At 43.9% G+C, this 27,433-nt stretch overlaps 1 protein-coding gene and 1 long non-coding RNA gene across 2 annotated transcripts in view; one reads left to right on the top strand and one right to left on the bottom strand.

The window, feature by feature from the left end:
* Window positions 1-27,433, bottom strand: part of LOC138642070 (ubiquitin-conjugating enzyme E2 E2) — a 311,858-nt gene that overhangs the window by 240,872 nt on the left and 43,553 nt on the right. The gene's annotated exons all lie outside the window — the stretch shown is intronic.
* LOC138642071 (uncharacterized) overlaps window positions 1-27,433 on the top strand; it is a 97,094-nt gene that overhangs the window by 32,967 nt on the left and 36,694 nt on the right. The window lies entirely within an intron of this gene.

Below are 27,433 nucleotides of genomic sequence, written 5' to 3'. Positions count from 1 at the left end.
GGGCAAAAAAGTATTTAGTCAGTCAGCAATAGTGCAAGTTCCACCACTTAAAAAGATGAGAGGCGTCTGTAATTTACATCATAGGTAGACCTCAACTATGGGAGACAAAGTGAGGGAAAAAAATCCAGAAAATCACATTGTCTGTTTTTTTAACATTTTATTTGCATATTATGGTGGAAAATAAGTATTTGGTCAGAAACAAAATTTCATCTCAATACTTTGTAATATATCCTTTGTTGGCAATGACAGAGGTCAAACGTTTTCTGTAAGTCTTCACAAGGTTGCCACACACTGTTGTTGGTATGTTGGCCCATTCCTCCCTGCAGATCTCCTCTAGAGCAGTGATGTTTTTGGCTTTTCGCTTGGCAACACGGACTTTCAACTCCCTCCAAAGGTTTTCTATAGGGTTGAGATCTGGAGACTGGCTAGGCCTCTCCAGGACCTTGAAATGCTTCTTACGAAGCCACTCCTTCGTTGCCCTGGCGGTGTGCTTTGGATCATTGTCATGTTGAAAGACCCAGCCACGTTTCATCTTCAATGCCCTTGCTGATGGAAGGAGGTTTGCACTCAAAATCTCACGATACATGGCCCCATTCATTCTTTCATGTACCCGGATCAGTCGTCCTGGCCCCTTTGCAGAGAAACAGCCCCAAAGCATGATGTTTCCCCCACCATGCTTTACAGTAGGTATGGTGTTTGATGGATGCAACGCAGTATTCTTTTTCCTCCAAACACGACAAGTTGTGTTTCTACCAAACAGTTCCAGTTTGGTTTCATCAGACCATAGGACATTCTCCCAAAACTCCTCTGGATCATCCAAATGCTCTCTAGCAAACTTCAGACGGGCCCGGACATGTACTGGCTTAAGCAGTGGGACACGTCTGGCACTGCAGGATCTGAGTCCATGGTGGCGTAGTGTGTTACTTATGGTAGGCCTTGTTACATTGGTCCCAGCTCTCTGCAGTTCATTCACTAGGTCCCCCCGCGTGGTTCTGGGATTTTTGCTCACCGTTCTTGTGATCATTCTGACCCCAAGGGGTGGGATTTTGCGTGGAGCCCCAGATCGAGGGAGATTATCAGTGGTCTTGTATGTCTTCCATTTTCTAATTATTGCTCCCACTGTTGATTTCTTCACTTCAAGCTGGTTGGCTATTGCAGATTCAGTCTTCCCAGCCTGGTGCAGGGCTACAATTTTGTTTCTGGTGTCCTTTGACAGCTCTTTGGTCTTCACCATAGTGGAGTTTGGAGTCAGACTGTTTGAGGGTGTGCACAGGTGTCTTTTTATACTGATAACAAGTTTAAACAGGTGCCATTACTACAGGTAATGAGTGGAGGAAAGAGGAGACTCTTAAAGAAGAAGTTGCAGGTCTGTGAGAGCCAGAAATCTTGATTGTTTGTTTCTGACCAAATACTTATTTTCCACCATAATATGCAAATAAAATGTTAAAAAAACAGACAATGTGATTTTCTGGATTTTTTTTCTCAGTTTGTCTCCCATAGTTGAGGTCTACCTATGATATAAATTACAGACGCCTCTCATCTTTTTAAGTGGTGGAACTTGCACTATTGCTGACTTACTAAATACTTTTTTGCCCCACTGTATATATGTGTGTGTGTGTGTGTGTGTGTGTGTGTGTGTGTGTGTGTGTGTGTGTGTGTGTGTGTGTATTTGGAATGATGCTCAAAATCAAAGTGGAAAATCAAATTATAGGCTGATCCAACTTCAGTGGATATGCCTCCTGACAAGGAAAAGATGCTCAGTATTATGTGTGGCCTCCATGTGCCTGTATGACCTCCCTACTGTACAACGCCTGGGCATGCTCCTGATGAGGCGGCAGATGGTTTCCTGAGATGAATCTCCTCCCAGACCTGGACTGAAGCATCCGCCAACTCCTGGACAGTCTGTGGTGCAACGTAACCTTGGTGGATGGAGCGAGACATGATGTGCGAGATGTGCTCAATTGGATTCAGGTCTGTGGGAGGGGGTGGGCCAGTCCATAGCTTCAGTGCCTTCATCTTGCAGGAACTGCTGACACACTCCAGCCACATGAGGTCTGGCATTGTCCTGCATTTGGAGGAACCCAGGGCCAACCGCAAAAGTATATGGTCTCACAAGTGGTCTGAGGATCTCATCTCGGTACCTAATGGCAGTCAGGCTACCTCTGGCGAGCACATGGAGGGCTGTGCGGCCCTCCAAAGAAATGCCACCCCACACCATTACTGACCCACTGCCAAACTGGTCATGCTGAAGGATGTTGCAGGCAGCAGATCGTGCTCCACGGCATCTCCAGACTCTGTCACGTCTGTCACATATGGTCAGTGTGAACCTGCTTTCATCTGTGAAGAGCACAGGGCACCAGTGGCGAATATGCCAATCCTGGTGTTCTGTGGCAAATGCCAAGTGTCCTGCACGGTGTTGGGCTGTGAGCACAACACCCATCTGTGGACGTCGGGCACTCAGACCATCCTCATGGAGTCGATTTCTAACCATACACATTTGTGGCTTGCTGGAGGTCATTTTGCAGGACTCTGGCAGTGCTCCTCCTTACACAAAGGCTGAGGTAGTGGTCCTGCTGCTGGGTTGTTGCCCTCCTACGGCCCCCTCCACGTTTCCTGGTGTACTGACCTGTCTCTTGGTTGCTCCTCCAGCCTCTGGATACTACGCTGACAGACATAGCAAACCTTCTTGCCACAGCTCACATTGATGTGCCATCCTGGATGAGCTGCAGTACCTGAGCCACTTGTGTGGGTTGTAGAGTCCGTCTCATGCTACCACGAGTGTGAAAGCACAACCAACATTCAAAAGTGACCAAACCATCAGCCAGAAAGCATTGGTACTGAGATGTGGTCTGTGGTCCCCACCTGCAGAACGACTCCTTTACTGAGGGTGTCTTGATAGTTGCCAATATTTTCCATCTGTTGTCTATTCCATTTGCACAACAGAATGTGAAATTGATTGTCAATCAGTGTTGCTTCCTAAGTGGACAGTTTGATTTCACAGAAGTTTGATTTACTTGGAGTTATATTCTGTTGTTTAAGTGTTCTCTTTATTTTTTGAGCAGTGTATTATATGTTACAGGAACGATGGAGGTCGTCAAAAGTTCAGTGACAGCTCCTCATAGGATTTCTAAAGAGGAAAATCAGAACCCCCGCGTGACTGCAAAAGACCTTCAAAAAGATTTAGCAGACTCCGGAGTTGTGGTACATTGTTCTACTGTTCAAAGACACCTGCACAAATATGGCCTTCATGGAAGAGTCATCGGAAGAAAACCTCTCCTGCGTCCTCACCCAAAAATTCAGTGTTAGAAGTATGCAAAAGAACATCTAAAAAAAAGCCTGAGGTATTTTGGAAACAAGCCCTGTGGACTGATGAGGTTAAAATAGAACTCTTTGGCCACAATGATCAAAGGTATGTGTGGAGAAAAAAGGAACAGAATTTCATGAAAAGAGCATCTTGTCAATCATTAAGCACTGGGGTGGATCAATCATGCTTCCGGTAATGTTGCAACCAATGGCACAGAGAACATTTCATGGGTATAGGGAAGAATGGATTCAATGAAATTTCAACAAATCCTTGATGCAAATATAACACCATCTGTAAGAAAGCTGAAATTGAAAAGAGAGTGTGCCTTCTACAAATGGATAATGATCCTAAATACATGCCAAAATCCACAATAGATTACCTAAAAAAGCGCAAGCTGAAAGTTTTGCAATGGCCCTCACAGTCCCCTGATCTGAACATCATTGAAAATCTGTGGCTAGACCTCAAATTAGCAGTTCATTTAAAACGACTCAGGAATCTCAGAGAACAGGAAGAAGTTTCCAAAGAACAATGGATTAAAATCCCTAAAACAAGAATTGAAAGACTATTGGCTGGCAACAAAAAGCATTTACAAGCTGTGATACTTGCAAAAGGGGGTACTACTAGTTACTAACTATACAGGATGCACAAACTTTTGCATCAGCCCATTTTCCTTTTTGCGATTTTTAAAATGTTTTGAATTTTTTTTTTCTGAAATACAAAGGAAAGTTTCATCTTTAAATTTAGACCTTTTGCAGATCATTTCATCTTCAAGTTGCTTAACTGCTAACAATAACCAGAGGGTCCCAAACTTTTACATGCCACTGTATATACGTTTATAAGATTGAGTGTCACTGAAAAGCATTAAAGGGCTATTCCCTTCCAAAACCTTGATGAGCTGATTACAAGGGGACTGAATAGTGGGACGTCAAGAGATGCATAAAACGTGGTTCTGGAATGCTGAGAATGGGGCAATGCAGCCCATTTTGAATAAAACAGAGGTACACATGCTTGAGCTACTCTCCATTCACTGCCTATTGGACTGCAGGAAAAGACCCAGTGCTGTACTCAACTTTCTCTAACAGTCCCATAATCAGCTGAATGGAGGTGAGGCTGAACATGCGGTCTCCTGCTGCATTATTGTTGTTGGGAACATCTGGTGTCCCAGAAGTTAAACTATGAGAGATAAGCACCAAGTTATTCTTTTTTGGGAATTACACTTGAATACCATGATACATATTTACATCACAATGATCACACAAGGCTTACATTTATGTAATCATTAGGAGGAGCTCTAACGGTCTGGGTCAAAGAAACGTCTAATTGTGGAAATTTAACTTCTTAAATGCCAATAGTAATTGAGGCAACACAAGGTGCAATGTCATGGCATCCGGAGGCATAGCCTACTAGGCCAGGCCCTTGACGATTCAAGCAAACACACATGACCACCTCTGACCACTCTGTAGACACTGAAGACCCTTTCTCATGACCGCTGGGGGTATAAGCAGACCATCAGCAATCAGAAACATATCACCTATCCTGTGGATGGTCATAAGTTTGAAATGTGGGAAAAGTCCCCTAACTAGTCCTGTCTACTGAATCTCCAGCTCCTATTCCACAGAAACTTAATAATATGAAAATATTTGGTGCTGGATTAAATACCAGATTAACAGACTGGCATTTAAAAAAAAAAGTGTAAAAAAAATCCATTGAAAGCACAATGAGCAGAGTTCTGCAGAATGAAGCAGAAATGGACATTGACAATTTCACAACATGCCCCCGGAAGGCACGCCAAGGTGAAGGAAGCGGAGCCTGGTAATTGCAGCTCACATGGATCCTATCATACAGGTAACATTACCAACTAATATTGGTGTTCCGTTGGACTGCTACCTTTTAATATATGTGTGTAGTATCTCATCTTGTGAGCGATACCATTTCCAGCAGGCACACCAGTATAGTCCTATTACTTTCTATATCTACACCAAGGGTGGGGGGGGGGACCTTTTACTGCCAAGGGCCATTTGGATATTTATACCATCCTCCAGGGGTTGTACAAATTATCAACTTGGAAATTACCTGGCTAAATTTGGTCAAATATTTAATTAAGTCACCCCTAATATGATGGCTGAAACTTCTCTTTGGTGTGGCTGTCATGTTTGGTGGCATGGATGATACTGCTACTCGTAAATGCTTTTCCAGATTTGCGTCAGTCTGGAACGCAGACGACTCCTCTTTGTGATAAGTTTTGTACAGAACTCGCATCAGTAACTCGTACCGAACACAGATGTATATTATACCACAGATCTCTTCACTGTCATGATCCCAATGGCAGGGGATCACAAAAGGACAAGCACACAAAAAACAGAACAAGCTCTAGGGTGATGGAAACTGAGCTGACCGCGATCCTGAACCTAATTCACAACACTAGCAGTAGCCGGGGAACATGCCTACGATGATTCTAGACGTCTCGCGCCAGCCGAAGGACTAGCTTCCCCTATTAGAAGAAACAAAGACCTCTCTTGCCTCCAGAGAAACACCCCACAGAAATAGCAGCCCCCCACATGTAATGACGGTGAAATGAGAGGAAAGCACATACGTAGTAATGAAAACAGATTCAGCAAAATGAGGCCCGCTAAAACTAGATAGCAGAGGATACAAAAGTGAACTGCGCGGTCAGCGAAAAACCCTACAAAAAACCATCCTGAAATTACCTGAACTCATGTGCCAACTCATGGAACATGAGAAGTAATATCAGCCCACTAGAGCAACCAGCAACAAGGAATCACATCACTGCAAGCTGGACTAAAACAAAAATAAAGCAAAACGTGGAACAGGAAAATCAAAAACTTAGCTTGTCCTGATGATTACAGAAGCGGAAAGCAGAGGTAACAAGACACACTGATTACATTGATCGCTGGCGAGGAAATGACAAGAAAGCCAGGTTAAATAGGAAACTCCCATATCCTAATAGAACAGGTGGACACCAGAGACCGCAGAGAACACAAGTCACCCAGTACCATCTGTAACCACCAGAGGGAGCCCAAAAACAGAATCCACAACAGTACCCCCCCCCTTGAGGAGGGGTCACCGAACCCTCACGAGAACCACCAGGGCGACCAGGATGAGCCCTATGAAATGCATGGACCAAATCAGCAGCATGAACATCAGAGGCAACCACCCAAGAATTATCCTCCTGACCATAACCCTTCCACTTGACCAAATACTGAAGTTTCCGTCTGGAAACACGAGAATCCAAGATCTTCTCCACAACATACTCCAATTCTCCCTCCACCAGCACCGGAGCAGGAGGCTCAAGCGAAGGAACAACAGGTACCTCATACTTCCGCAACAACGACCGATGGAACACATTATGAATAGCAAACGATGCCGGGAGATCCAAACGAAACGACACAGGGTTAAGAATTTCCAAGATCCTATAGGGACCGATAAACCGAGGCTTGAACTTAGGAGAAGAGACCTTCATAGGAACAAAACGAGAAGACAACCACACCAAGTCCCCAACACGAAGTCGAGGACCCACGCGGCGACGGCGATTAGCAAACTGCTGAGCCCTCTCCTGGGACAACTTCAAATTGTCCACCACATGACTCCAAATCTGATGCAACCTATCCACCACCATGTCCACTCCAGGACAATCAGAAGGCTCCACCTGACCAGAGGAAAAACGAGGATGAAACCCCGAATTACAAAAGAAAGGAGAAACCAAGGTAGCAGAACTAGCCCGATTATTAAGGGCAAATTCAGCAAGCGGCAAAAAGGTAACCCAGTCATCTTGATCAGCAGAAACAAAACACCTTAAATAAGTTTCCAAGGTCTGATTAGTTCGTTCCGTCTGGCCATTTGTCTGAGGATGGAATGCAGACGAAAAGGACAAATCAATGCCCATCTTAGCACAGAACGTCCGCCAAAATCTAGACACAAACTGGGATCCCCTGTCAGAAACGATGTTCTCCGGAATCCCATGCAAACGAACCACGTTCTGAAAAAACAGAGGGACCAACTCAGAGGAGGAAGGTAACTTAGGCAAGGGGACCAGATGAACCATCTTAGAAAAGCGGTCACACACAACCCAGATGACGGACATTTTTTGAGAGACAGGGAGATCCGAAATAAAGTCCATGGAAATGTGCGTCCAAGGCCTCTTCGGGATAGGCAAAGGTGACAACAATCCACTGGCCCGAGAACAGCAAGGCTTAGCCCGAGCGCAAACTTCACAAGACTGCACAAAAGAACGCACATCCCTCGACAAGGAAGGCCACCAAAAAGACCTGGCCACCAAGTCTCTAGTACCAAATATTCCAGGATGACCTGCCAACGCAGAAGAATGGACCTCGGAGATGACTCTACTGGTCCAATTATCTGGAACAAACAGTCTCTCAGGCGGACAACGATCAGGTTTATCCGCCTTAAACTCCTGCAAAGCACGTCGCAAGTCTGGGAAGACAGCCGACAAAATCACCCCATCCCTAAGGATACCAGTGGGCTCAGAATTTCCAGGGGAATCAGGCACAAAACTCCTAGAAAGAGCATCCGCCTTCACATTCTTTGAACCTGGCAGGTATGAAACCACAAAATCGAAACGGGAGAAAAACAGTGACCAACGAGCCTGTCTAGGATTCAGACGCTTGGCAGACTCAAGGTAAATCAGATTTTTGTGATCAGTCAAGACCACCACACGATGTCTAGCACCCTCAAGCCAATGACGCCACTCCTCAAATGCCCACTTCATGGCCAAAAGCTCCCGATTACCAACATCATAATTCCGCTCAGTGGGCGAAAACTTTCTAGAAAAGAACGCACATGGCTTCATCACCGAGCAATCGGAGCTTCTCTGTGACAAAACCGCCCCCGCTCCAATCTCAGAAGCATCAACCTCAACCTGAAAAGGAAGCGAAACATCTGGCTGACGCAACACAGGAGCAGAAGAAAACCGGCGCTTAAGTTCCTGAAAGGCCTCCACAGCCGCAGGAGACCAATCAGCAACATCAGCACCCTTCTTAGTCAGATCCGTCAAAGGCTTAACAACACTAGAAAAATTAGTTATGAAACGACGATAGAAATTAGCAAAGCCAAGAACTTCTGTAGACTCTTAAGAGATGTAGGCTGCGTCCAGTCACAAATAGCTTGAACCTTGACGGGATCCATCTCAATAGTAGAAGGGGAAAAAATATACCCCAAAAAAGAAATCTTCTGGACTCCAAAGAGACATTTAGAACCCTTTACAAACAAAGAATTGGCCCGCAGGACCTGAAACACCTTCCTGACCTGCTGAACATGGGACTCCCAGTCATCAGAAAAAACCAAAACATCATCCAAATACACAATCATAAATTTATCCAGATATTCACGGAAAATATCGTGCATAAAGGACTGGAAGACAGAAGGAGCATTAGAAAGTCCAAAAGGCATCACCAAATACTCAAAATGGCCCTCAGGCGTATTAAATGCGGTTTTCCACTCATCACCCTGCTTAATCCGCACAAGATTATACGCGGAAAAGCAGAGGTAACAAGACACACTGATTACATTGATCGCCGGCGAGGAAATGACAAGAAAGCCAGGTTAAATAGGAAACTCCCATATCCTAATAGAACAGGTGGACACCAGAGACCGCAGAGAACACAAGTCACCCAGTACCATCTGTAACCACCAGAGGGAGCCCAAAAACAGAATCCACAACACTTCACATTGGGAAATCCATCACTGATCACATTACATTGATTTAGAGAACTCAAGAAGTGGGAGATCTGCAGTATACATAACATAGGAGGCACCGAGACTGCTGTCTACAAAACATAGGAGACACAGACTACTGTATATACATCACATAGGAGACACTGAATCTGCTGTACATACGTCACAGGAGACATGGGGCTGCGGTGTGTGTATATATATATATATATATATATATATATATATATATCACAAGAGACATGGGGTTGCGGCATAGACATAACAGGAGACATAGGGCGGTGGTATAAATATCATACGAGGCATGAAGTTAGACAACACATGAAACTTTGGGGCTGCAGTATATATGGGCGACACGGTGGCGCAGTGGTTAGCACAGTAGCCTTGCAGCACTGGAGTCCTGGGTTCAAACCCCGCCAAGGACAACATCTGCAAAGAGTTTGCATGTTCTCTCCGTGTTTGCGTGGGTTTCCTCCGGGCACTCCGGTTTCCTTCCACATTCCAAAGACATACTGATAGGGAATTTAGATTGTGAGCCCCATCGAGGACAGTGATGATAATGTGTGCAAAAATGTAAAGCGCTGCGGAATATGTTTGCGCTATATAAAAATAAAATTATTATTATACATAACAGCAGACATGGAGCTGAGGCATAGACATCACAGGAGACACTGCCATCTTCTACTGTGGGACATGAGTGCATCACGCGCTAACTCCACCCACAAAGTGCATCCAGATGCTGGCACTGACCAGCTTGAGGACAATCTTTCATTGCACACGCCACAGCTTTCAGTTGTGAACGCTGTGTACGCATGCTCGCAGAGCAAAAAGAAATTAAAGGGCCGGCAGCCATCAAAACACAGCTGCCAGCCCAAGCACTGTGGACGCCAGGTATCTGCCCGGCAACTGGTGAAAAGGTCATCGTGGACCATAAACAGCCCACTGGCCTGATGTTCCCCACCCCTGATCTACACCCTCGGGCTTTCACCGCTTCCCAGCTCTATGAGGCACCTCTGTTTAAAATGTTTTTACTCGTTGATATTTATTGAACATGTTATATCCATCTAATAAAAGTTGTATGCACTATTTGGATGGTAGCATTCACTGCTCTGTTCTGGGTTATGCATTAGCTTCCTAGAACCAAAGCTGTGGAGTCCGTAAACCAAACCTCCGACTCCCCAGCGCTGGTCACTACTGAGCATGTGCATAAAGTGCAGCACAGATTCATCTCAACAAAAAGCCGAGATCTTAGATCAGAAACAAAACAGACAAATAGGACATTTCATAACTTTCTCAAATTATGAAAAAATAAATAATCCTGCACTGTACTACTGCACCCAATTTATTATACATTTTAGGAGTCGGTCTATTTTATACCGACCCCACCACAATAGACACCGACTGGGACTCCGACTCCACGGCCAGAACAGTGGGATATACTTTATTTAGTGCAATGAAGCCGAAATTGACATTTGTCGTATCACTTAGTCTGTTTATGTTGTTACGGAGCAGTGGAAATGTCATTTTAAGTGCTGTAATTTGATCTATTGGAGAGTAGCAAAAAAAAAAAAGAAAATGCGGCAGTATAAAAGCTATCATTTAAATAAATAATGTTTATGGGGAACGTAGAACAGCTGGAGTACATTACCCCAATGCTCAGGCATCGCTCTGTGTACAGTATTGGCTACAAAGCCGGTGATCGGGAGCCTGCAAATATTTATCAGATGTAATGTGTAGGTATATTTATACTGCAGGTCTGAATAAATATTGGACTCTCGATGTCTGCTCACAGTGACTCACTAAGGCTACGTTCACACTAGCGTTATGCTAGTGTGCGTCGGGTTAGCGTCGGGCGACGCACGCGTCATGCGCCCCTATATTTAACATGGGGGACGCATGCGTTTTTGTTTGTTGCGTTGTGCGACGCATGCGTCTTTTTTGCCGCAAGCGTCGGACCAAGAAAACGCAACAAGTTGCATTTTTCTTGCGTCCGATTTTCGGCAAAAAACGACGCATGCGTCGCAAAACGCAGCGTTTTTCCGCGCTTTTGCGTGCGTTGCCGACGCAGCGGTGCACAACGCTATCTGTCGTTATATCCCATTGTAGAATAGAACGAGATGAACGTGATAGAGGTTTGTGGGCAAAGATTCAACTTCTATCCCCTTCATTTAAAGTGTAACCTTTGTTTTAATTCTTATTTTACAAATCAATCGTACACAGGAAAATAAGAATCTGTATAAGATATCTTATCAGAGAAATCTGCTTCTTTCTCAACCAAAACTGATCATTTCAAAATGTAAAATCTGTGTTCCGTGAAGACAGGATGTTGTTACATTGCGGAGGGGAGAGGAGCTCTGCTCCTTGCTCCTTCCTGCGCCTCTTCCCTACATAGAATCTTATCAGCACCAAGTGCCATCTCCTATCTCAGTAATGTCAAAATCTGACATCAAGGAACACAGATTTAGGCTATGTGCACACGTTCAGGATTTCTCGCAGAAAATTCCTGAGAAAAAAAACGGACATTTTCTGCAAGAAATCCGCAAGAAAACCACATGCGTTTTGCCACGGTTTTGCCATGTTTTTTTCTGGACATTTCCCAATGCATTTTGTAGTGGGAAATCCGCAAAAAAAAAACCTGCAAAATTAATCAACATGCTGTGGTTTTTACCGCGATGCGTTTTTTTCGCTGAAAAAAAACGCATCGTGCACAAAACATGCGGAATTCATTCTAAATGATGGGATGCTTATTGTATGCGGCTTTTTTTGCGGTTTTATAGCGTTTTTATCGGGGAAAACCACGAAAAAACTGCAAAGTGTGCACACAGCCTTAACAAGGAAAATGAGAATTTTTAATTGAGAACTTAGAAAATGAATGCTCAGTCTTGGTGGAGAAAGAAGCAGATTTCTCTGATAAGATATATTATAAAGGATGTTATTTTCATGTGTACTATTGATTTATAAAATTAAAACGATGGTTACTCTTTAAGTCTAATAAATCTCTCACCAGAATGTTGTCACATAATCTGAAAGTAGCATAATGTAGGGGCATAGACTCTGATTCCAGCGATGTGTCCCTTACTGGGCTGCTTGTTGTAGCTTTAATAAAATCACTGTTTTATCATCAGGAAATTATCAGTAGAGGACTAGCGAACCTACTGTCATGTAGTCCTCCATATTCAACAGCTCTGTGTAACGAGACTCAGCCCCAATTGGTAGCTTTCTGCCTATGCACAGTGTACTCAGAAAGAAGCCAATCAGTGGTGTGGGTGGGGTTATACAGAGCTCAGCATTCAGAGAACTGCTAGATCTGCAGCAGAGAAAAGAGGGATTTTATCAAATCTGCGGCAAGGAGCCCAGTAAGTGACACATCACTGGAATCAAGGTCTCTGCACTTACATCATTCTGCTTCCAGTAAAAAGGAGAAGGGATAACTTTACATCTTAGTACAAAATCCTTTAAAACAGACCAAAAGTGTTTAATTGGTGGGAATCCAACCCCCACCGAAAGAGGCATAGTGGCTTATCCAAATGGGGGGCTATGCCTGGCTGCCCTGTAACATTAGGCAGAGACACAAAGCTGTGACGGTTACATATTAATACATGAAAAGTAATCTATACATATTGATACTGAGATTTCACATTTATTAACCCCTTACCGGCATCGGACGTACTATACCGTCCGATGCCGGCTCCCCTGCTTTGATGCAGGGCTCCGCGGTGAGCCCGCACCAAAGCCGGGACATGTCAGCTGTTTTGAACAGCTGACATGTGCCCGTAATAGGCGCGGGCAGAATCGCGATCTGCCCGCACCTATTAACTAGTTAAATGCCGCTGTCAAACGCAGACAGCGGCATTTAACTACCGCTTCCGGCCGGGCGGCCGGAAATGACGTCATCGCCGACCCCCGTCACATGATCGGGGGTCGGCGATGCTTGTGAATGGTAACCATAGAGGTCCTTGAGACCTCTATGGTTACTGATTACCCGTCGCTGTGAGCGCCACCCTGTGGTCGGCGCTCACAGCACACGTGCAATTCTGCTACATAGCAGCGATCAGCAGATCGCTGCTATGTAGCAGAGCCGATCGTGCTGTGCCTGCTTCTAGCCTCCCATGGAGGCTATTGAAGCATGGCAAAAGTTAAAAAAAAAAAAAAGTTTAAAAAAATGTGAAAAAAATAAAAAAAACATAAAAATTTAAATCACCCCCCTTTCGCCCCAATCAAAATAAATCAATAAAAAAAATATCAAATCTACGCATATTTGGCATCGCCGCGCTCAGAATCGCCCGATCTATCAATTAAAAAAAAGTATTAACCTGATCGCTAAACAGCGTAGCGGGAAAAAAATTCGAAACGCCAGAATTACGTTTTTTTTGGTCGCCGCGACATTGCGTTAAAATGCAATAACGGGCGATCAAAAGAACGTATCTGCACCGAAATGCTATCATTAAAAACGTCATCTCGGCACGCAAAAAATAAGCCCTCAACCGACCCCAGATGATGAAAAATGGAGACGCTACGAGTATCGGAAAATGGCCCAATTTTTTTTTTTTTTTTTTAGCAAAGTTTGGAATTTTTTTTCACCACTTAGATAAAAAATAACCTAGTCATGTTTGGTGTCTATGAACTCGTAATGACCTGGAGAATCATAATGGCAGGTCATTTTTAGTATTTAGTGAACCTAGCAAAAAAGCCAAACAAAAAACCAATGTGGGATTGCACTTTTTTTGCAATTTCACCGCACTTGGAATTTTTTTCCCGTTTTCTAGTACACGACATGCTAAAACCAATGATGTCGTTCAAAAGTACAACTCGTCCCGCAAAAAATAAGCCCTCACATGGCCAAATTGACGGAAAAATAAAAAAGTTATGGCTCTGGGAAGGAGGGGAGCGAAAAACGAACACGGAAAAACGAAAAATCCCCCGGTCATGAAGGGGTTAAACGAAGATGTTGAATGGATTTATTTGGACAAAACACAATTAGATTATTTTCACGTCTCGCTTCATCTCACAGAAATGTATATTTCAGTTCTGTTTTCGCAATGGTGAAGATAGAAAGGAGCAAAATCTAAACCACGGTGTAGAAAGGGGACGCGTTTCCAACTAACACCTCCAGTCTGCTTTTATACGGATACAAATTGTATCCGTAATGACCTCAGGTTAGCATCCTCAATAATCAGAACCTCCCACTCCCGTCTCCAAGACTTTACACGTGCTGCGCCGATTCTTTGGAATGCACTACCTAGGTTAATACAATTAATCCCCAATCCCCACAGTTTTAAGCGTACCCTAAAAACTCATTTGTTCAGACTGGCCTACCGCCTCAATGCATTAACCTAACGATCCCTGTGTGGCCTATTTATAAAAAAAATAAAAAAAGTGTTCTCATACACTTTATGCAGTATTAGCCCTCTGTGTCTGTACTGCTACATACTTAGGCAGTTAACTGGTTCATGCAGCTTTACATGAACACCCGAGCCTTACACTATGGCTGGTCCGAATAACTAAAGCAATTGTTACCATCCACCTCTCGTGTCTCCCCTTTTCCTCATAGTCTGTAAGCTTGCGAGCAGGGCCCTTATTCCTCCTGGTATCTGTTTTGAACTGTATTTCTGTTATGCTGTAATGTCTATTGTCTGTACAAGTCCCCTCTATAATTTGTAAAGCGCTGCGGAATATGTTGGCGCTATATAAATAAAAATTATTATTATTATTATTGTAAAATTCAATACAAATTCCAATATTGGGTGAAATATCCCCCCAGTCAGAGCAACATGGCAGTCGCACACCATATGTTTATCTGCTGGGTTCAGGAATGGTAGGATATTCATTACCGTGCATGGCCCAGAAATGGAGAGAAGCGGACTGCAATCACCAGGGTCTGACCCTCTGCACCGCGGCCATGTCACGCTCATGGGTCTCTAGGCTCGGCTTACACGGAGTTGTTAGAGAACGAATGTAAAGCTAATCTGCTCCAAAATCCCCCCAAAAATGACCAGAACACTCTTCAAAATTTGTTCAATGGAAAATCCACTTGTATTTCGTATGATTAAAGTTTTTTTTTTTCTCTTTTTTTTTTTTACAGCTTCAGGAAAAAGTTATAGGAAATATAAAAAAAAATACACCTCAAAAAACTTTGGAAAAAGTTTTCTCCGAGTTACAAAAAAAAACCTCATCAAATGTTCACTCTCCTGCATCAGAAATGTAGCGTTTTAAATGAGATATTGCAACAAATTACATGTGCGCCCTTAATTACAGCATGAAAATGCCAAAAATGCTCAATATTTCACGGATATACTGGATTATCAGCTGACACGTTTCTCAATAAATCCGTAAGCGAAGCAGAAAATTACACAGTGACCAATTCACACCAAATCGCACAAATTTTGCCACAGATTAGCTGCTAACGAAAGTGATAAAAATAAAGATAAAAAAACAAACACCTCCATTGGCCTTCATACGCTTGATCACAGCTATATGTCTGCAGAAGTCACAGGTGACCATTAGTGATGAGCGAGCAAGGTGTTATCTGAGCATGCTTGTGTGCTAACCAAAGGTCTTCAGCATGCTCAAAAAATCTGTTTGAGGCCCCACTGCTGCATGTCTCGTGGATGTTCAACAGCAGCAACACATGCAGAGATTGGCTAATAAACAACGCGTTCCACCTGTCGAACAGCCGAGAGATATGCGGCCATGGGGACTAGAACAGATTTTTCGAGTACGCCTAAGACCCTCAGTTAGCACACGAGCATGATCAGATATAACAGAAACCATGGAAAGTCTACTTCTAAAGCAGATAGATGAAGCTGCAACCCATAATGAGGTCCTGGTTATGGGGGACTTTAACTACCCGGATATTAACTGGGAAACAGAAACCTGTGAAACCCATAAAGGCAACAGGTTTCTGCTAATAACCAAGAAAAATTATCTTTCACAATTGGTGCAGAATCCAACCAGAGGAGCAGCACTTTTAGACCTAATACTATCTAATAGACCTGACAGAATAACAAATCTGCAGGTGGTTGGGCATTTAGGAAATAGCGACCACAATATTGTGCAGTTTCACTTGTCTTTCACTAGGGGGACTTGTCAGGGAGTCACAAAAACATTGAACTTTAGGAAGGCAAAGTTTGAACAGCTTAGAGATGCCCTTAATCTGGTAGACTGGGACAATATCCTCAGAAATAAGAATACAGATAATAAATGGGAAATGTTTAAGAACATCCTAAATAGGCAGTGTAAGCGGTTTATACCTTATGGGAATAAAAGGACTAGAAATAGGAAAAACCCAATGTGGCTAAACAAAGAAGTAAGACAGGCAATTAACAGTAAAAAGAAAGCATTTGCACTACTAAAGCAGGATGGCACCATTGAAGCTCTAAAAAACTATAGGGAGAAAAATACTTTATCTAAAAAACTAATTAAAGCTGCCAAAAAGGAAACAGAGAAGCACATTGCTAAGGAGAGTAAAACTAATCCCAAACTGTTCTTCAACTATATCAATAGTAAAAGAATAAAAACTGAAAATGTAGGCCCCTTAAAAAATAGTGAGGAAAGAATGGTTGTAGATGACGAGGAAAAAGCTAACATATTAAACACCTTCTTCTCCACGGTATTCACGGTGGAAAATGAAATGCTAGGTGAAATCCCAAGAAACAATGAAAACCCTATATTAAGGGTCACCAATCTAACCCAAGAAGAGGTGCGAAACCGGCTAAATAAGATTAAAATAGATAAATCTCCGGGTCCGGATGGCATACACCCACGAGTACTAAGAGAACTAAGTAATGTAATAGATAAACCATTATTTCTTATTTTTAGTGACTCTATAGCGACAGGGTCTGTTCCGCAGGACTGGCGCATAGCAAATGTGGTGCCAATATTCAAAAAGGGCTCTAAAAGTGAACCTGGAAATTATAGGCCAGTAAGTCTAACCTCTATTGTTGGTAAAATATTTGAAGGGTTTCTGAGGGATGTTATTCTGGATTATCTCAATGAGAATAACTGTTTAACTCCATATCAGCATGGGTTTATGAGAAATCGCTCCTGTCAAACCAATCTAATCAGTTTTTATGAAGAGGTAAGCTATAGGCTGGACCACGGTGAGTCATTGGACGTGGTATATCTCGATTTTTCCAAAGCGTTTGATACCGTGCCGCACAAGAGGTTGGTACACAAAATGAGAATGCTTGGTCTGGGGGAAAATGTGTGTAAATGGGTTAGTAACTGGCTTAGTGATAGAAAGCAGAGGGTGGTTATAAATGGTATAGTCTCTAACTGGGTCGCTGTGACCAGTGGGGTACCGCAGGGGTCAGTATTGGGACCTGTTCTCTTCAACATATTCATTAATGATCTGGTAGAAGGTTTACACAGTAAAATATCGATATTTGCAGATGATACAAAACTATGTAAAGCAGTTAATACAAGAGAAGATAGTATTCTGCTACAGATGGATCTGGATAAGTTGGAAACTTGGGCTGAAAGGTGGCAGATGAGGTTTAACAATGATAAATGTAAGGTTATACACATGGGAAGAAGGAATCAATATCACCATTACACACTGAATGGGAAACCACTGGGTAAATCTGACAGGGAGAAGGACTTGGGGATCCTAGTTAATGATAAACTTACCTGGAGCAGCCAGTGCCAGGCAGCAGCTGCCAAGGCAAACAGGATCATGGGGTGCATTAAAAGAGGTCTGGATACACATGATGAGAGCATTATACTGCCTCTGTACAAATCCCTAGTTAGACCGCACATGGAGTACTGTGTCCAGTTTTGGGCACCGGTGCTCAGGAAGGATATAATGGAACTAGAGAGAGTACAAAGGAGGGCAACAAAATTAATAAAGGGGATGGGAGAACTACAATACCCAGATAGATTAGCGAAATTAGGATTATTTAGTCTAGAAAAAAGACGACTGAGGGGCGATCTAATAACCATGCATAAGTATATAAGAGGACAATACAAATATCTCGCTGAGGATCTGTTTATACCAAGGAAGGTGACGGGCACAAGGGGGCATTCTTTGCGTCTGGAGGAGAGAAGGTTTTTCCACCAACATAGAAGAGGATTCTTTACTGTTAGGGCAGTGAGAATCTGGAATTGCTTGCCTGAGGAGGTGGTGATGGCGAACTCAGTCGAGGGGTTCAAGAGAGGCCTGGATGTCTTCCTGGAGCAGAACAATATTGTATCATACAATTATTAGGTTCTGTAGAAGGACGTAGATCTGGGTATTTATTATGATGGAATATAGGCTGAACTGGATGGACAAATGTCTTTTTTCGGCCTTACTAACTATGTTACTATGTTACTATGTAGATAACACCTTATCCGAGCACGCTCGCTCATCACTAGTGACAACACGTCATGTGGGTGCTTAGTGCAGAGGTCAGCACTGCCAGCGGAGACAAATAAAGCATTATTCTAATCTTTGAGCAAAGTGAGTATTTTTTATTGCGGAATTACATGGTACCGCTCATTACAGTAATGGTTAATGAATATGCGGCTCAACCTCCCATAGAGGTGGAGCCGCATATTCATTACTGTAATGAGCGGTAAGAGTGACCGCTCACTACAGGAAGAAAATGCGGCACCGGGGAACAGACCTGCAGCGACGGCACCAGAAACAGGTGAGTATGACGGGGGCAGTGCGCGATATTCACCTGCTCCTCGTTCCACCGTCGGCGCCGCTGTGTCTTCCGCAGTGACGCTCAGGTCAGAGGGCGCGGTGACGCGATTAGTGCGCGCCGCCCTCTTCCTGAACGTCGGTGCAGAGGATGGGAAGACACAGCGGTGCTCAGCAGTGGAACGGGAAAGGTGAGTATAGTAAGTGCCGGGGGCCTGAGAGGTGAGTATGTAATTTTTTTAATCGCAGCAATAGCTTATGGGTCAAATATCTGTATGGAGCATCTTATCCGGCCATGTGCAGCATTATATGGGGCAAATATCTGTATGGGGCATCTTATGTGGCCATGTGCAGCGTTATATGGGGCAAATATCTGTATGGGGCATCTTATGTGGCCATGTGCAGCGTTATATGGGGCAAATATCTCTATGGAGCATCTTATGTGGCCATGTGCAGCGTTATATGGGGCAAATATCTCTATGGAGCATCTTATGTGGCCATGTGCAGCGTTATATGGGGCAAATATCTGTATGGGGCATCTTATGTGGTCATGTGCAGCATTATATGGGGCAAATATCTGTATGGGGCATCTTATGTGGCCATGTGCAGCGTTATATGGGGCAAATATCTCTATGGGGCATCTTATGTGGTCATGTGCAGCATGATATGGGGGAAAATATCTGTATGGAGCATCTGTATGGGGCCATGTGCAGCATGATATGGGGGCACATATCTGTATGGGTCATCTTATGTGGCCATGTGCAGCATTATATGGGGGCACATATCTGTATGGGTCATCTTATGTGGCCATGTGCAGCATTATATGGGGCAAATATCTGTATGGGGCATCTTATGGGGCCATGTGCAGCATTATATGGGGCAAATATCTGTATGGAACATCTTATGTGGCCATAATCCACATTTGTGGAGCATTATACGGGGAAAATGTCTGTATGGAGCATCTTATGGGGCCATAATCAGCATTTGTGCAGCATTATATGGGGCATATTTTAATATGGAGCATCTTATGGGGCCATCATAAACTGTATGGAGCATTATATGGGGCTCCTGATTCAATATGGATATTCAAAAACACTTAACCTACTGATGTCTCAATTAATTTTACTTTTATTTGTATCTATTTTTACTTTTGACATTTACCGGTAGCTGCTGCATTTCCCACCCTAGGCTTATACTCGAGTCATTACGTTTTCCCAGTTTTTGGTGGCAAAATTAGGGGGGCGGTCGGCTTATACTCGGGTCGGCTTATACTCGAGTATATACGGTACCTGCAGATATAGGGTTAATCTGCCGGTATGTAACATTTAAACATGGAGAATAACTACATTCTCTGCCTCCAGCCATTGCTCCAGAAATCAGGCGATTCACCTATAGATTCCTCCTATATTTGCAGGTAAATAGCATTTATGGATGTGACAGGTTTCCTTTAAGGTTCATAGTTACATACTGTAGGTATAAATAAGATATAGGTCCATCAAGTTCAATCTTCCTTGACAGAGAACATATTCTAACACTCAAGAGGTCATGAGGTCATCAGTAGTAAATTATTATTATTTCATTGTAAAAGTAAAAAAATGTTCAAAATGAAAATAAAAAGAAAACACTAAACCACTTCCTACTGAGAAAAAAAGAGATAACCTGAAGGGCTAGCAGTAATGGTTCACATGTGAGACCACATCATCCTGGGGCCATTCATGATTTAACGGGAATCTCTTACTAGGTTTTTGCCTCCTCATCTGAGAGCAGCATAATGTAGGGAAAGAGACCCTGATTGCAGTGTGTCACTTAGTTTACTGGGTGCAGCAGTCGTCACACAGAGTATTTAGCTAGTGATGAGCGAATATACTCGTTACTCGAGATTTCCTGAGCACGCTCGAGTGTCCTCCGAGTATTTTTTAGTGCGCGGAAATTTAGTTTTTAGCGCCGCATTTGCATGATTTACATCTGTTAGCCAGCATAAGTACATGTGGGGATTCCGTAGCAACCAGGCAACCCCCACATGTACTTATGCTGGCTAACAGATGTAAATCATTCAGCTGCGGTGCTAAAAACTAAAACTCCAAGCACTAAAAAATGCTCGAGAAATCTGTATACATTATATAATGACTAAGCAGTGGCGGGGATGTGGTTAGACCAGGTCTCAAGCGGGCAAAAATCAGGACAGTGATAATCTATTGCTGATAAAACACTCATTATTGAAACAACAGCACACAGTCTATTAAGTGACATATCGCTGGAATCAGCCCCTACTCATGCTGTCCTCACATTATATAGCAAAAACCTGCTGACTGATTCCCTTGAAAGCATAATTATATTGTCGCTAATATATTGTTGTAAGGGACATTCCCACATTTACAAATGATCACCCATACATTGGATATGCTGTAATTTGCTGATTTGTGAGGATCCAACCACTTGTACTGGCACAGATACCGATAACGGGGCTCAGCCCCAATTGAAAGTTTCGGTGGCCGAATACGCACACCAAAACTTAGTTCAATCTCTAGGGGCCAGCAGGACATAGTGGAGTGATGTACTTGGCTATCTCCGGACGTTCCATAGAGAATGAATGGAGTGGTGGTGTAAATGTCTACCATTGCTCCATTCAGAGCTTTCATTCTGCAGAGCCAGCAGTCAGACCCCCAACAATAAAAAAAAAAAAATCACCAATCCCAATGTTAAGTGATAACTTCTAAGTAGGAATAACTAAGTATTGTTCATCAATGGGGGCTGTGTCCCAATACAGCAGTAGCGATCTGCTATGCATGCACATAAGCAGACCTATGTACAGATCTATAGCCTTTCTGTATGCAGCCATGACCTTTCAGGACCCCACCGATCATCAGTACTACAACAGATCAAACAATATCTATAAGTGTAGTTACACTATAAGCGGAAACACCACAAACACAACAAAGGTCTCCATAGAAATAAGAGGAAAGACCACAGGACGGTCCAGGGAGACGGTGCCTGCGAGGAGTCCGATAGCTGCTTACCGGCAATCTGGCACCAGGACTTGGCCACTTACAGAGGACCTTTCACAACTTTTGACCAAATACAATGTACATAGTAGCAGGAATGGAGATACAAACACTTGCCTCCATTTTTATTTTCTCCGCTCCGTTGAAGGGATAAGGAGCCCCATAATTACTGGCGCTGAGTGAGTTAAATTCTTTATCTTTCAACCTGTGGTTTCATTTCTTTCAGCTCTGTGGGTGTCATAGTGGGATGAAAGTACACATCCACAGAGCCTAAAGAAATAAAACGCCCAGCTGAATGCTAAAGAATTTAACACATTACATGCCAGTAATTTCGGTGCCCTGTGTCTCTGCAACAGAGTATAAAAATTAAAAAACGGGAAAGTGTTTTTATCTACATTCCTGCTACTATGATCAATTCAGTTACTCAAAAGTTGTGAAAGGTCCTCTTTAATCAAGGAGCAACATAATGTGGAGACAGAGCCCCTGAATCTAGTGACTTCCTGGGCTCCTTACTATAGTGTTTATAAAATCACTGATTTATCAGCAGGAGATTATCACTAGAGGACTAGTAAACCTGCTGCCATGTAGTCCTACATATTCATGAGCTCTGTATAATCCCACCACTAATTTTCAGTTCCCAGTCTATGCGCATAGTACACAGAAAACAGTCAATCAGCGGTGTGCACAGGGTTAAACAGAGCTCAGCATTCAGATACAGGTGCTCCTCACAAAATTAGAAAATCATCAAAAAGTTAATTTCAGTTCTTCAATACAAAAAGTGAAACTCATGTTATATAGAGTCATTACAGAGTGATCTATTCCAAGTGTTTATTTCTGTTGATGTTGATGATTATGGCTTACAACCAATGAAAACCCAAAAGTCATTATCTCAGTAAATTAGAATAATTAACACAAAACACCTGCAAAGGCTTCCTAGTAGTGATGAGCGAATATACTCGTTACTCGAGATTTCCCGAGCATGCTTTTAGTGCTCGGAGAATTAGTTATTCTTGCCGCAGCTAAATGATTTACCGTATATGCTCGAGTATAAGCCGACCCGAGTATAAGCCGACCCCCCTAATTTTGCCACAAAAAACTGGGAAAACTTATTGACTCGAGTATAAGCCTAGGGTAGGAAACGCAGCAGCTACCGGTGAATTTCAAAAATAAAAATAGATGCTCCATACCTTTCATTATGGCCCCATAAGATGCTGCATATAAAGCTGTGCCACATGTAATGCTCCATACTGTTCATTATTGCCCCATAGATGTGCCATATAAAGCGGTGCCATATAGTGATCGGCACCGTTCATTATTGCCCCATAGATGTGCCATATAAAGCTGTGCCATATAGTGCTCTGCACCGTTCATTATTGCCCCATAGATGTGCCATATAAAGCTGTGCCATATAGTGCTCTGCACCGTTCATTATTGCCCCACAGCTGCCATATAGTGCTTTGCGCCGTTCATTATTGCCCCATAGCTGTGCCATATAGTGCTCTGCGCCGTTCAGTATTGCCCCATAGCTGTGCCATATAGTGCTCTGCGCCGTTCATTATTGCCCCATAGCTGCCATATAGTGCTCTGCGCCGTTCATTATTGCCCCATAGCTGCCATATAGTGCTCTGCGCCGTTCAGTATTGCCCCATAGCTGCCATATAGTGTTCTGCGCCGTTCAGTATTGCCCCATGGCTGCCATATAGTGCTCTGCACCGTTCATTATTGCCCCATAGCTGCCATATAGTGCTCTGCGCCGTTCAGTATTGCCCCATAGCTGTGCCATATAGTGCTCTGCACCGTTCATTAATGCCCAATAGCTGCCATATAGTGCTCTGCACCGTTCAGTATTGCCCCATAGCTGTGCCATATAGTGCTCTGCGCCGTTCAGTATTGCCCCATAGCTGCCATATAGTGCTCTGCGCCGTTCATTATTGCCCCATAGTTGCCATATAGTGCTCTGCACCGTTCATTATTGCCCCATAGCTGCCATATAGTGCTCTGCACCGTTCAGTATTGCCCCATAGCTGCCATATAGTGCTCTGCGCCGTTCAGTATTGCCCCATAGCTGCCATATAGTGCTCTGCGCCGTTCAGTATTGCCCCATTGATGTGCCATAGAAAGCTGTGCCATTGCTGCTGCTGCTGCTGCAATAAAAACAAATGCCATACTCACCTTTCTTGCTTGCAGCTCCCGGCGTCTCTCCGCACTGACTGATCAGGCAGAGGGCGCCGCGCACACTATACGTGTCATCACGCCCTCTGACCTGCACAGTCAGAGCAGAGAGACGCCGGGAAGATGGAGCGGCGCCCGGCGTGTGGAACGGGGACAGGTGAATATGACATACTTACCTGCTCCCGGCGTCCCGCTCCCTCTGCCTGTCACACGGTCTTCGGTGCCGCAGCCTCTTCCTCTATCAGCGGTCACCGGCACCGCTGATTAGAGAAATGAATATGTGGCGCCACCCCTATGGGAGGTGGAGCCGCGTATTCATTTCTCTAATGAGCGGTCCCACATGACCGCTGAAGAGGAGAAGAACTGCAGCGCCGAAGACCGTGTGACGGGCAGGGGGAGCGCCAGGACTGCCGGCACTAGGTGAGTATGCCTCAGCGCCCTCTCCCCCTCACCCGCCGACCCTGCCGCCCACCGTGACTCGAGTATAAGCCGAGAGGGGCACTTTCAGCCCAAAATTTTGGGCTGAAAATCTCGGCATATACTCGAGTATATACGGTACATCTGTTAGCCAGCATAAGTACATGTAGGGGTTGCCTGGGTGCTAGGGAATCCCCACATGTAAACAAGCTGGCTAACATGTAAACAAGCTGTTCCTAGGCATTTAAGAAAGTTCCCTCAGTCTGTTTCTGTAGGCTCCACAATCATGGGGAAGACTGCTGACTTGACAGATGCCCAGAAGGCAGTCCTTCACACACTCCACAAGGAGTGTAAGACAGAGTGCTGTATCCAAGCATATTAATGGAGAGTTGAGTGGAAGGAAAAAGTGTGGTAGAAAAAGGTGCGCAAGCAACTGGGATAACCGCAGCCTTGAAAGAATTGTTAAGAAAAGGCCATTCAAAAATTTGGGGGCGATTCACAAGGAGCGGACTGCTGCTGGAGTCATTGCTTCAAGAGCCACCACACACAGAGGTATCCAGGACATGGGCTACAGGTGTTGCATTCCTTGTGTCAAGCCACTCATGACCAATACACAATGCCAGAAGCATCTTACCTGGGCCAAGGAGAAAGAACTGGACTGTTGCTCAGTGGTCCAAGATGTTGTTTTAAAACAAGAGTAAATTTTGCATTTCATTTGGAAATCAAGGTCCCAGAGTCTGGAGGAAGAGTGGAGAGGCCACAATCCAAGCTGCTTGAGGTCTAGTGTGAGGTTTCCACAATCAGTGATGGTTTGGGGAGCCATGTCATCTGCTGGTGTAGGTCCACTGTGCTTTATCAAGACCAAAGTCAGCATAGACGTCTACAGGAAATTTTAGAGCACTTCATGCTTCCCTCTGCCGACAAGCTTTTTGGAGATGGGAATTTCATTCTCCAGCAGGACATGGCTCCTGTCCACACTGCCAAAAGTACCAATACCTGATTTAAAAGCAACAGTATCACGGTGCTTGATTGGACCTTAACCCCATAGAGAGTCTATGGGGTATTGTGAAGAGGAAGATAAGACACCAGACCCAACAATGCAGACAAGCTGAAGGCTACTATCAAAGCAACCTGGGCTTCCATAACACCTCAGCAGTGCCTCAGGCTGATTGCCTCCATGCCATGCCGCATTGATGCAGTAATTGATGCAAAAGGAGCCCCGACCAAGTATTGAGTGCATAACTGAACATTCATTTCAATAGGCCAACATTTCGGGTTTTAAAATCATTTTTGAAGCTGGTGTTATAAAGTATTCTAATTTACTGAGATAATGACTTTTCGGTTTTCATTGGCTGTAAGCCATAATCATCAACATTAACATAAATAAACACTTGAAATAGATCACTCTGTTTGTAATGACTATATATTATGTATGAGTTTCACTTTTTGCATTGAAGAACTGAAATAAATTAATTTTTTGATGATATTCTAATTTTGTGAGAAGGACCTGCAGCTGCTAGATCTGCAGCAGATAACAATGATTGGATCAAAACCAAAGCAAGTAGCCTAGTAAGGCATTGCTGGAAGCAGCATGGTGCTCTGACATCGGATTGTGTAAACATGCCAGGTCATCAGCCGAGGGACGAGCAAAATGTCCTGTCATTGGGAGATTGAAGAGTTCCTGCCGGCCATTAAGTCACTGTTCTCAACAGCATACTGTCCTGTGTAAACAACGTGAAGTGATGCCAATAATGATGATTGCTCAATGTGCACAGAACAATTGTATTAACGACTGTTCTGGGGCAGAGAATTCTGGTCGGCCTGTGTAAACAGCTGCTGATTGGCTTATTTAATGAGAACGTATGATTTTATGACGGCCACAGTAAGGTTATCTGAATGGGCCACATTGTGTATGGGGGAGGATGGGGAGAGAGTCATTGGCTGAACAAGTGTTCGGCTGACAGTTATCTAAGGTGTACGGGCGCCTTCAACAATGGACAGAGTGTTTGTGCACCTTTATAAGGGACATCCATTAAAGCATCCATTAAACACTCTGCAAACATCATACATATCCATCCTAAAATATTAATTACTACTTTAAATGAACCGTGTCTGTGCTTGACACATGTGCCCATGTAATATTCATGTTGCTAGTCCGTGTAGTACACTTCTGTACATGCATTAACTACGCTATTGTCCGCACAAAATAGATAATGGGAACAAGAGAGTCGGTATCAAAAGGAAAAATCCTCCAGAAGCATAACTAATGGGAGCAATAAAAGTAATGCTGTGATCCCAGAACTGTGCTGGACTCCTACGAACCCTCCAGCCTCAGATTTCAGAGGAATTATTCTAGAATGTCACAGCCAAATGTTGGGAGACAGCTAACTAAGGGGCTCTTCAGGAGGTTTTTCCAATTTTATTTCAATGCCAATTTGGTAACTATTCCTTGCTGAAGCTGAGCTGCATTTTCGACTCTTTCTGCCCCTTCACACTACAGACTATTACAACTAATCGGTGCCGCGTGATCGAGGGAGGGTGACTGACATCGGGAGATAAATCCTCCCATTGTACCTAACCTCCAAAATGCCACTGTCATGATTGACAGCATCATCTAAGGCTAAACTGTGCAGCTGTCCCTCTCCTGCGCTCGCTCGATGACTCAGCCGTCCCCCACAGGCTCAGGAGCTGAGCCCGCTTCATTTAGTGGTGGCGCACTACAAGCTTCTCCAAGAAGGCAAAGAGTAATTTTACTCCCATGTTGTGAAGTGGGTAAAGTTAAATTGACTAGGTGAAAATAAGTACAATGTATGATTTATTTACTTTTTTCTGTCTGCCTCCCTTTTCCACTTTCACACATCAGGTTTTTTGCATCAGGCACAATCCGGCGAATGTTGGAAAAAACGGATCCGGCGCAGATTGTGAAAAGCTGATGCGACAGATCCATTATTTCGATGGATCCAACTTGCATATCCGGATAATTAAAATTTGGAGCATGCTCAGTTTAAAAAACGGAATCCGGCGCCGGAATCCATCATTTTCCAGCTCCGGCACCTTCCGGCTCCCATAGGCTTCCATTCTAGCAAACAGCCGGAAGCGCCGGCACTTCCGGCTTTGTCGCCGGAGACAAAAGACGTTGCTATGGACGTTTTTTCCAGAAACTGAAACCGGCAGATTTGCCGGCGAAAACTGGACAAAATGCAA

This window comes from Ranitomeya imitator, chromosome 6 (assembly GCF_032444005.1).
Source record: "Ranitomeya imitator isolate aRanImi1 chromosome 6, aRanImi1.pri, whole genome shotgun sequence".
In the NCBI taxonomy this organism is placed as follows: domain Eukaryota; kingdom Metazoa; phylum Chordata; class Amphibia; order Anura; family Dendrobatidae; genus Ranitomeya; species Ranitomeya imitator.
Note: the sequence above shows the minus strand (reverse complement) of the source record. Positions and strands in the feature narration are given on the sequence as shown.